We start from the raw sequence: 11,394 nt of genomic DNA on the forward strand, positions 1-11,394 counted from the left end.
GTGGCAAATTATTACAAGCTAGTAAATGGCGTATTATTTTTCCGCTGTGGAAGGCCAAACAAAGTCCGTTGGTGTGTTTGTATACCTGAGGCACAAATAGAGAAACTTGTCTGGTTCACTCATTTGACCTGGGGACATTTCGGTGCGACAAAATGTGCAGACAAGATAAGTGGGTACTGTTATTTCCCCAACATAAAGCGCAGAGTGCACGAGGTCTTAAAGAGGTGCATAATCTGCCAAAAAACAAAGCCGGATTCAAAAGGGACTAAGCACCCATTATGCTCTGTATTAGTACAAGAACCAAAAGGATTAATTTCGTGCGATCTGTGTGGACCGTTACCTACTTCAAGAGGTGGTGTTAAATATGTGTTAGCGTTTCTAGATGTGTGCACGAAATACGTTAAGCTATACCCGATAAAGACGGCTACAGCCAAAGTAATTGTATTAAGATTAGTAAGAGATTATCTTCCACAGTGGGTATACCAAAGGCGATCATAACTGACAATGCTAAAATATTTACGGGACTCCGGTGGAAGCAGACTTTGTCTCAAGTCGGTGTGAAACACGTACTAACATCATTTTACCACCCACAAGGTAATTTGGTGGAGAGGATTTTTAGAGAATTCAATCGATTTATGAGGACGTATTGTCATAATAAGCAAACTGCGTGGGCAAATTATGTGGAAGAGTTTGAGCAAATATACAATAACATGCCCCACTCCTCAACTGGATATACACCTCGTGAAATGATGTTCGAAGAAAAGGAGGAAAACTTCTGGACTGACCATATCCCCAAAACTCAGGAAACCGAGATGCCTTGGGAAGAAAAAATAAGACAAGCTATCATAAATATGACGAAAAAGGCTGATCAAAGAAAACAACGCTATGACAAATTGATCAAGAAGGTACAGACATACCATGTCGGCGAGAAGGTACTAGTTAAACGATATACCAAATCATCCGTAATAAAGAAAAGTATAAAGAAATGGGAATTACTATATACTGGACCATACATTATCCTACAAATTCCGAATCCTGGAGCTTATCTGTCAGCATACCCGGGATCGAACAAAATAAAAGGGTTATTTCCTCATAACGACTTAAAAAGATATAATGAAGATTAGAAGATAGGGAGGAATGGTGTTCCGAGTGACAGAGATGAACGCTCGTAAAAAATATAACAATAAACTGTGAGTGTGTAATGTTAAAAGCCTTTAAATTGAAATAGTTAGTTAGTGACATAGAGTATAGAAATAATGACTAATTAGTACTATTGAGGGTTGTAAAAAAGGATAGTGGAGATAGGCTTCACCTGTGGTTTGGGTGAACATAGAACTTTAGCATTGCTAATGTTATCAAGATGTATAAAAGATCTGACTGACCTTCAAGAAGAATAAAATGTTTCCCTGCAAATGACGCTGAATAATCTAAAGAGGTTCGAGTGAAGATTCGTATATAATCTCATGTGAACGCTTAAATGTGTAAATATGTGAATTGTGGTAGTGAATCGTGAGTGACGGTTAACGCCGCAACGATTATTTCCCGCGCAAAACAGTTGACGTCAGCGCGAGAATTAAAATCGATATAGACGATACAGATATTCTTTGTAAGAGACTCGCACCAAACGCGAGGATAAATTGATTCATGTTGAACTTTAATAGGAATAGGTGGTATAATTTGAAGCTAAGAGTTTTAATTTTTTATTGAATGATTAAAGAAAGTAGTATTCATAGATTCACTAGTAATTTAATGGTTCTTGTTCATTTGGGAATTTTGTGTGAAAAATCCATTTCCATATATGAGCATGGATGAACGCCGTATGAATCAGAGAGTAAATGAAAGAAGTGAATCCGCATTCTTCAATGCTAATAACTTCTACATTTCAGCACTCAAGTGTAGAAATATATGTATTTAGAATAAAAAGTTTTTTTTAGTATAGCTAAATTATATGACTTATCAAAGAAATATGGATGATATCTTGAAATAAAATGAACTACACTTTCCATTATTCGATAATTTGAATCCAAAATCTATAGTCAGTTACATGAATCCTTTAAATTACGAAGAACAAATCAGTCACAGAAAATCTGTTAAAACTTTTGGACTTATAAGCACAAGTGGGGAGGCAAAGTCAAAAGGAGTATTCAAACGAGAGTAAATCGGATGATGCTTTTGGCAACATCATTAATTAAGAGTTGAATTCCTTGAAGTACGTCGTAACAAAAAGGATCCATGAAGCCACAAGGATTTTGCTTTCAAAAAGGAGAATCTTGGACGGTGCTACCTAATCAGTTCTCTTACAGGAAGAGTTTCCCTTTTGGTCATTGCTAATCCTTTTGGAATGAATGTTGCATGTGAATTCGAGTATCCCTGTCCCTTCTACTCTTCCCATTGTGGGCCGCGTAGAAGATCAACGACAGAGGGGGCCGCATAGAAGACCGACTACAACTGTGGACGTCGGGGACATGCAAGACCCGGGGGAGTTTAGCACCGCTAGATATATTGTCCTAGAAGCAAGATTGTAAAACGCAAATTCACGTTATTTATTGTAAAACGTTTTTTTTTTGCTAGAGGCACAAACTACTCTTCTCCAAATCGTGGTACTAATTAGGCCCTATCTTTCCTTTAGAGATAAATTTCAAAATTATTTTTGTTCTTCTATAGGCTTTCCTATCTTCTATGTACCGTAGGCTGGGGGTCTAAGCTTAAGAGGTTTTCCAAGGTTTCCCTGCTTAAGAAAGTTCCCGAATGGGTAGACCCTGACATACGTTCATGAAAGATCATCTTCCTTGGTTGTGCACAGCAAACATAACACCTAGATGCACGTAAAAGTAATACAGCCGCGGTACCGATCTCTTCATTTCTTCTGTCTTCAACATTTCTTTTCTTCGTCTAGTTCAAACACAATATTCTTCTTCAGTCGGAGGACTGACAATCATCACTTCCGGGTTATCCACGCTAATAGATAGCTCGCGAAGTGTGTTCGGTGAATAAATATTGACCTCACAAACTTCGCTCGCTGCGAGGGGCATTGTAATCTCCCCACGGAAAATTACCTCTACCACGCAATAATTAATAATGGTCAATCAAATCATCCACATTTATTTACGTATGAAAAGTATCTGAGCAGATTTTCTAGTAATATATGCGCCGACAGCTCGTCGACGCCAAGGTATTTTTCGAGTACGTTTATTCTTTGGAACAACAGAGGTACACAGGTGTACGCTCCATGGTCATTATAGTTATAGAAGGGGAGATAGAAAGAGAGAGAAAGGAACAGCTTCGGAAAGTATCGGTTGGAAGATTTTCGTATTGCAAAAGGAGATTTATTTACTCTCCTTCGCGATAAAGCGAGGCAGGAAAGTTTGTGCCGCTAGCGGGGTAGAAAAAGAGAAAGAAGGACTTGAAAAAGTAAATTTCATGAGACTAAAAATCCACGGAAACGGAACATGTACGGAAATGGATTCAATATACAATTTTCCTCAGAAATAAGGTTTGTGACCATTTCATTTTAGAGTGAATGACGAATGCGTTCTCTGTCTGATTTGTTGATGATTGTCTGGGGCCTGTAATTAATTGGGAAGTTTCAGCTGTGACGAAGAGAGCCTGCAATCTCTGAGTTTTATTGAAATCGTCCAAAAAGGCTTCGTCCACATCTGAAATTTTAGATCTGTCGTAAACTGAACGAAGTGTTCAAAACGATCGATTTTTTCCCAACTGAATGCAGCGCTTAATAATAATAACGTATGTGAAGATCTTTTCTAGCAAGCCAGCCGCTGAATATTAAGAAGAAGGGCTCCACCAGAGATTTTAATAGGCTGATTTCATGTAACTTAAGACTTTCAGCAAAATCAATTTAAGTAGTAAGGGCATTCATTAGAACTGGCCTCTCAGGAAAGGCACGTATACAGACTGTTTGAAGCATTGCTCCCTCTGGACGTAAATCGGCATTGTGCCTACTATATTCAATCCCGATGCAATTTCTGTGTTTCATCGTCAATATGAAGCTCCAAGGGTTACAGTAAACACCCAGTGGTGCGTCGCAATCTAATACTGGCCTCTCAGGAAAGGCACGTATACAGACTGTTTGAAGCATTGCTCCCCTTGGACGTAAGTCGGCATTGTACCTACTATATTCAATCCCGATGCTATTTCTGTGTTTCATCGTCAATATGAAGCTCCAAGGGTTACAGTAAACTCCCAGTGGTGCGTCGCAATCTAATACTGGCCTCTCAGTAACGGCACATTTACAGACTGTTTGAAGCATTACTCCCCCTGGACGAAAGTCAGCATTGTGCCTACTATATTCAATCTCGATGCAATTTCTGTGTTTCATCGTCATTATGAAGCTCCAAGGGTTACAGAAAACTCCCAGTGGTTCGTCGCAGTCTAATATTGGCCTCTCAGGAAAGGCACGTATACAGACTGTTTGAAGCATTGCTCCCCCTGGACGTAAGTCGGCATTGTGCCTACTATATTCAATCCCGATGCAATTTCTGTGTTTCATCGTCAATATGAAACTCCAAGGGTTACAGTAAACACCCAGTGGTGCGTCGCAATCTAATACTGGCCTCTCAGTAACGGCACATATACAGACTGAAGCATTCCTCCCCCTGGACGTAAGTCGGCCTTCTGCCTACTATATTCAAACCCTATGCAATTTCTGTGTTTCATCGTCAATATGAAGCTCCAAGGGTTACAGTAAACATCCAGTGGTGCGTCGCAATCAAATACTGACCTCACAGTAATGGCACGTATACAGACTGTTTGAAGCATTGCTCCCCCTGGACGTAAGTCGGCATTGTGCCTACTATATTCAATCCCGATGCAATTTCTGTGTTTCATCGTCAATCTGAAGCTCCAAGGGTTACAGTAAACACCCAGTGGTGCGTCGCAATCTAATACTGGCCTCTCTGTAACGGCACGTATACAGAATGTTTGAAGCATTGCCCCCCCTGGACGTAAGTCGGTATTGTGCCTACTATATTCAATCCCGATGCAATTTCTGTGTTTCATCGTCAATATGAAGCTCCAAGGGTTACAGTAAACACCCAGTGGTCCGTCGCAGTCTAATACTGGTCTCTCAGGAAAGGCACGTATACAGATTGTTTGAAGCAATCCTCCCCCTGGACGTAAGTCGACATTGTGCCTACTATATGCAATCCCGATGGAATTTCTGTGTTTCATCGTCATTATGAAGCTCCAGGGGTTACAGTAAACACGCAGTGGTGCGTCGCAATCTAATACTGGAATCTCAGGAAAGGCACGTATACAACTGTATGAAGCATTGCTCCCCCTATACGTAAGTCGGCATTGTACCTACTATATTCAATCCCGATGCAATTTCTGTGTTTCATAGTCAATATGAAGCTCCAAGGGTTACAGTAAACTCCCAGTGGTGCGTCGCAATCTAATACTGGCCTCTCAGTAACGGCACATATACAGACTGTTTGAAGCATTACTCCCCCTGGACCTAAGTCGGCATTGTGCCTACTATATTCAATCTCGATGCAATTTCTGTGTTTCATCGTCAATATGAAGCTCCAAGGGTTACAGTAAACTCCCGGTGGTTCGTCGCAGTCTAATACTGGCCTCTCAGGAAAGGCACGTATACAGACTGTTTGAAGCATTGCTCCCCCTGGACGTAAGTCGGCATTGTGCCTACTATATGCAATCCCGATGGAATTTCTGTGTTTCATCGTCATTATGAAGCTCCAGGGGTTACAGTAAACACCCAGTGGTGCGTCGCAATCTAATACTGGAATCTCAGGAAAGGCACGTATACAACTGTATGAAGCATTGCTCCCCCTATACGTAAGTCGGCATTGTACCTACTATATTCAATCCCGATGCAATTTCTGTGTTTCATCGTCAATATGAAGCTCCAAGGGTTACAGTAAACATCCAGTGGTGCGTCGCAATCTAATACTGACCTCACATTAATGGCACGTATACAGACTGTTTGAAGCATTGATCCCCCTGGACGTAAGTCAGCATTGTGCCTACTATATTCAATCCCGATGCAATTTCTGTGTTTCATCGTCAATATGAAGCTCCAAGGGTTACAGTAAACACCCAGTGATGCGTCGCAATCTAATACTGGCCTCTCAGTAACGGCACATATACAGACTGTTTGAAGCATTACTCCCCCTGGACGTAAGTCGGCGTTGTGCCTACTATATTCAATCCCGATGCAATTTCTGTGTTTCATCGTCAATATGAAGCTCCAAGGGTTACAGTAAACACCCAGTGGTGCGTCGCAGTCTAATACTGGTCTCTCAGGAAAGGCACGTATACAGATTGTTTGAAGCATTACTCCCCCTGGACGTAAGTCGGAATTGTGCCTACTATATTCAATCCCGATGCAATTTCTGTGTTTCATCGTCATTATGAAGCTCCAGGGGCTACTGTAAACACCCAGTGGTGCGTCGCAATCTAATACCGGAATCTCAGGAAAGGCACGTATACAACTGTATGAAGCATTGCTCCCCCTATACGTATGTCGGCATTGTGCCCACTATATTAAATCCCGATGCAATTTCTGTGTTTCATCGTCAGTATGAAGATCCAAGGGTTACAGTAAACACCCAGTGGTGCGTCGCAATCTAATACTGGCCTCTCAGTAACGGCACATATACAGACTGTTTGAAGCATTACTCCCCCTGGACGTAAGTCGGCATTGTGCCTACTATATTCAATCCCGATGCAATTTCTGTGTTTCATCGTCAATATGAAGCTCCAAGGGTTACAGTAAACACCCAGTGGTGTGTCGCAATCTAATACTGGCCTCTCAGGAAAGGCACGTATACAGACTGTTTGAATCATTACTCCCCCTGGACGTAAGGCGGCATTGTGCCTACTATATTCAATCCCGATGCAATTTCTGTGTTTCATCGTCATTATGAAGCTCCAAAAATTACAGTAAACACCCAGTGGTGCGTCGCAATCTAATACTGGAATCTCAGGAAAGGCACGTATACAACTCTATGAAGCATTGCTCTCCCTGGACGTAAGTCGGCATTGTGCCTACTATATTCAATCCCGATGCTATTTCTGTGTTTCATCGTCAGTATGAAGCTCCAAGGGTTACAGTAAACATCCAGTGGTGCGTCGCAATCTAACACTGGCCTCTCAGGAAAGGCACGTATACAGACTGTTTGAAGCATTGCTCCCTCTGGACGTAAATCGGCATTGTGCCTACTATATTCAATCCCGATGCAATTTCTGTGTTTCATCGTCAATATGAAGCTCCAAGGGTTACAGTAAACACCCAGTGGTGCGTCGCAATCTAATACTGGCCTCTCAGGAAAGGCACGTATACAGACTGTTTGAAGCATTGCTCCCCGTGGACGTAAGTCGGCATTGTACCTACTATATTCAATCCCGACGCTATTTCTGTGTTTCATCGTCAATATGAAGCTCCAAGGGTTACAGTAAACTCCCAGTGGTGCGTCGCAATCTAATACTGGCCTCTCAGTAACGGCACATTTACAGACTGTTTGAAGCATTACTCCCCCTGGACGTAAGTCAGCATTGTGCCTACTATATTCAATCTCGATGCAATTTCTGTGTTTCATCATCATTATGAAGCTCCAAGGGTTACAGAAAACTCCCAGTGGTTCGTCGCAGTCTAATATTGGCCTCTCAGGAAAGGCACGTATACAGACTGTTTGAAGCATTGCTCCCCCTGGACGTAAGTCGGCATTGTGACTACTATATTCAATCCCGATGCAATTTCTGTGTTTCATCGTCAATATGAAGCTCCAAGGGTTACAGTAAACACCCAGTGGTGCGTCGCAATCTAATACTGGCCTCTCAGTAACGGCACATATACAGACTGAAGCATTCCTCCTCCTGGACGTAAGTCGGCCTTCTGCCTACTATATTCAAACCCTATGCAATTTCTGTGTTTCATCGTCAATCTGAAGCTCCAAGGGTTACAGTAAACACCCAGTGGTGCGTCGCAATCTAATACTGGCCTCTCTGTAACGGCACGTATACAGACTGTTTGAAGCATTGCCCCCCCTGGACGTAAGTCGGTATTGTGCCTACTATATTCAATCCCGATGCAATTTCTGTGTTTCATCGTCAATATGAAACTCCAAGGGTTACAGTAAACACCCAGTGGTGCGTCGCAATCAAATACTGACCTCACAGTAATGGCACGTATACAGACTGTTTGCCGGCCGATGTGGCCGTGCGGTTCTAGGCGCTTCAGTCTGGAACCGCGTGACCGCTACGGTCGCAGGTTCGAATCCTGCCTCGGGCATGGATGTGTGTGATGTCCTTAGGTTAGTTAGGTTTAAGTAGTTCTAAGTTCTAGGGGACTGATGACCTTAGAAGTTAAGTCCCATAGTGCTCAGAGCCATTAAAACCATTAAACAGACTGTTTGAAGCATTGCTCCCCCTGGACGTAAGTCGGCATTGTGCCTACTATATTCAATCCCGATGCAATTTCTGTGTTTCATCGTCAATCTGAAGCTCCAAGGGTTACAGTAAACACCCAGTGGTGCGTCGCAATCTAATACTGGCCTCTCTGTAATGGCACGTATACAGACTGTTTGAAGCATTGCCCCCCCTGGACGTAAGTCGGTATTGTGCCTACTATATTCAATCCCGATGCAATTTCTGTGTTTCATCGTCAATATGAAGCTCCAAGGATTACAGTAAACACCCAGTGGTCCGTCGCAGTCTAATACTGGTCTCTCAGGAAAGGCACGTATACAGATTGTTTGAAGCAATCCTCCCCCTGGACGTAAGTCGGCCTTCTGCCTACTATATTCAATCCCGATGCAATTTCTGTGTTTCATCGTCAATATGAAGCTCCAAGGGTTACAGTAAACTTCCAGTTGTGCGTCGCAATCTAATACTGACCTCACAGTAACGGCACATATACAGACTGTTTGAAGCATTGCTCCCCCTGGACGTAAGTCCGCATTGTGCCTACTATATTCAATCCCGATGCAATTTCTGTGTTTCATCGTCAATATGAAGCTCCAAGGGTTACAGTAAACACCCAGTGGTTCGTCGCAATCTAATACTGTCCTCTCAGTAACGGCACATATACAGACTGTTTGAAGCATTACTCCCCCTGGACGTAAGTCGGCATTGTGCGTACTATATTCAATCCCGATGCAATTTCTGTGTTTCATCGTCAATATGAAGCTCCAAGGGTTACAGTAAACAGCCAGTGGTGCGTCGCAATCTAATACTGGCCTCTCTGTAACGGCACGTATACAGACTGTTTGAAGCATTGCTCCCCCTGGACGTAAGTCGGCATTGTGCCTTCTATATTCAGTCCCGATGCAATTTCTGTGTTTCATCGTCAATATGAAGCTCCAAGGGGTACAGTAAACACCCAGTGGTGCGTCGCAGTCTAATACTGGTCTCTGAGGAAAGGCACGTATACAGATTGTTTGAAGCATTACTCCCCCTGGACGTAAGTCGGCATTGTGCCTACTATATTCAATCCCGATGCAATTTCTGTCTTTCATCGTCATTATGAAGCTCCAGGGGCTACAGTAAACACCCAGTGGTGCGTCGCAATCTAATACCGGAATCTCAGGAAGGGCACGTATACAACTGTATGAAGCATTGCTCTCCCTATACGTAAGTCGGCATTGTGCCTACTATATTCAATCCCGATGCAATTTCTGTGTTTCATCACAGTATGAAGATCCAAGGGTTACAGTAAACACCCAGTGGTGCGTCGCAATCTAGTACTGGCCTCTCAGTAACGGCACATATACAGACTGTTTGAAGCATTACTCCCCCTGGACGTAAGTCGGCATTGTGCCTACTATATTCAATCCCGATGCAATTTCTGTGTTTCATCGTCAATATGAAGCTCCAAGGGTTACAGTAAACACCCAGTGGTGCGTCGCAATCTAATACTGGCCTCTCTGTAACGGCACGTATACAGACAGTTTGAAGCATTGCTGCCCCTGGACGTAAGTCGGCATTGTGCCTACTATATTCAATCCCGATGCAATTTCTGTGTTTCATCGTCAATATGATGCTCCAAGGGTGGCAGTAAACACCCAGTGATGCGTCGCAATCTAATACTGGCCTCTCTGTAACGGCACGTATACAGACAGTTTGAAGCATTGCTGCCCCTGGACGTAAGTCGGCATTGTGCCTACTATATTCAATCTCGATGCAATTTCTGTGTTTCATCGTCAATATGAAGCTCCAAGGGTTACAGGAAACTCCCAGTGGTTCGTCGCAGTCTAATACTGGCCTCTCAGGAAAGGCACGTATACAGACTGTTTGGAGCATTGCTCCCCCTGGACGTAAGTCGGCATTGTGCCTACTATATGCAAATCCCAATGGAATTTCTGTGTTTCATCGTCATTATGAAGCTCCAGGGGTTACAGTAAACACCCAGTGGTGCGTCGCAATCTAATACTGGAATATCAGGAAAGGCACGTATACAACTGTATGAAGCATTGCTCCCCCTATACGTAAGTCGGCATTGTACCTACTATATTCAATCCCGATGCAATTTCTGTGTTTCATCTTCAATATGAAGCTCCAAGGGTTACAGTAAACTCCCAGTGGTGCGTCGCAATCTAATACTGGCCTCTCAGTAAAGGCACATATACAGACTGTTTGAAGCATTACTCCCCCTGGACGTAAGTCAGCATTGTGCCTACTATATTCAATCTCGAAGCAATTTCTGTGTTTCATCGTCAATATGAAGCTCCAAGGGGTACAGTAAACTCCCAGTGGTTCGTCGCAGTCTAATACTGGCCTCTCAGGAAAGGCACGTATACAGACTGTTTGAAGCATTCCTCCCCCTGGACGTAAGTCGGCCTTCTGCCTACTATATTCAATCCCGATGCAATTACTGTGTTTCATCGTCAATATGAAGCTCCAAGGGTTACAGTAAACATCCACTGGTGCGTCGCAATCTAATACTGACCTCACAGTAACGGCACGTATACAGACTGTTTGAAGCATTGCTCCCCCTGGACGTAACTCAGCATTGTGCCTACTATATTCAATCCCGATGCAATTTCTGTGTTTCATCGTCAATTTGAAGCTCCAAGGGTTACAGTAAACACCCAGTGGTGCGTCGCAATCTAATACTGGCCTCTCAGTAACGGCACATATACAGATTGTTTGAAGCATTACTCCCCCTGGACGTAAGTCGGCATTGTGCCTACTATATTCAATCCCGATGCAATTTCTGTGTTTCATCGTCAATATGAAGCTCCAGGCGTTACATTAAACACCCAGTGGTGCGTCGCAATCTAATACTGGCCTCACTGTAACGGCACGTATACAGACTGTTTGAAGCATTGCTCCCCCTGGACGTAAGTCGGCATTGTGCCTACTATATTCAATCTCGAAGCAATTTCTGTGTTTCATCGTCAATATGAAGCTCCAAGG

This window comes from Schistocerca cancellata, chromosome 9 (assembly GCF_023864275.1).
Source record: "Schistocerca cancellata isolate TAMUIC-IGC-003103 chromosome 9, iqSchCanc2.1, whole genome shotgun sequence".
In the NCBI taxonomy this organism is placed as follows: Eukaryota; Metazoa; Arthropoda; class Insecta; order Orthoptera; family Acrididae; genus Schistocerca; species Schistocerca cancellata.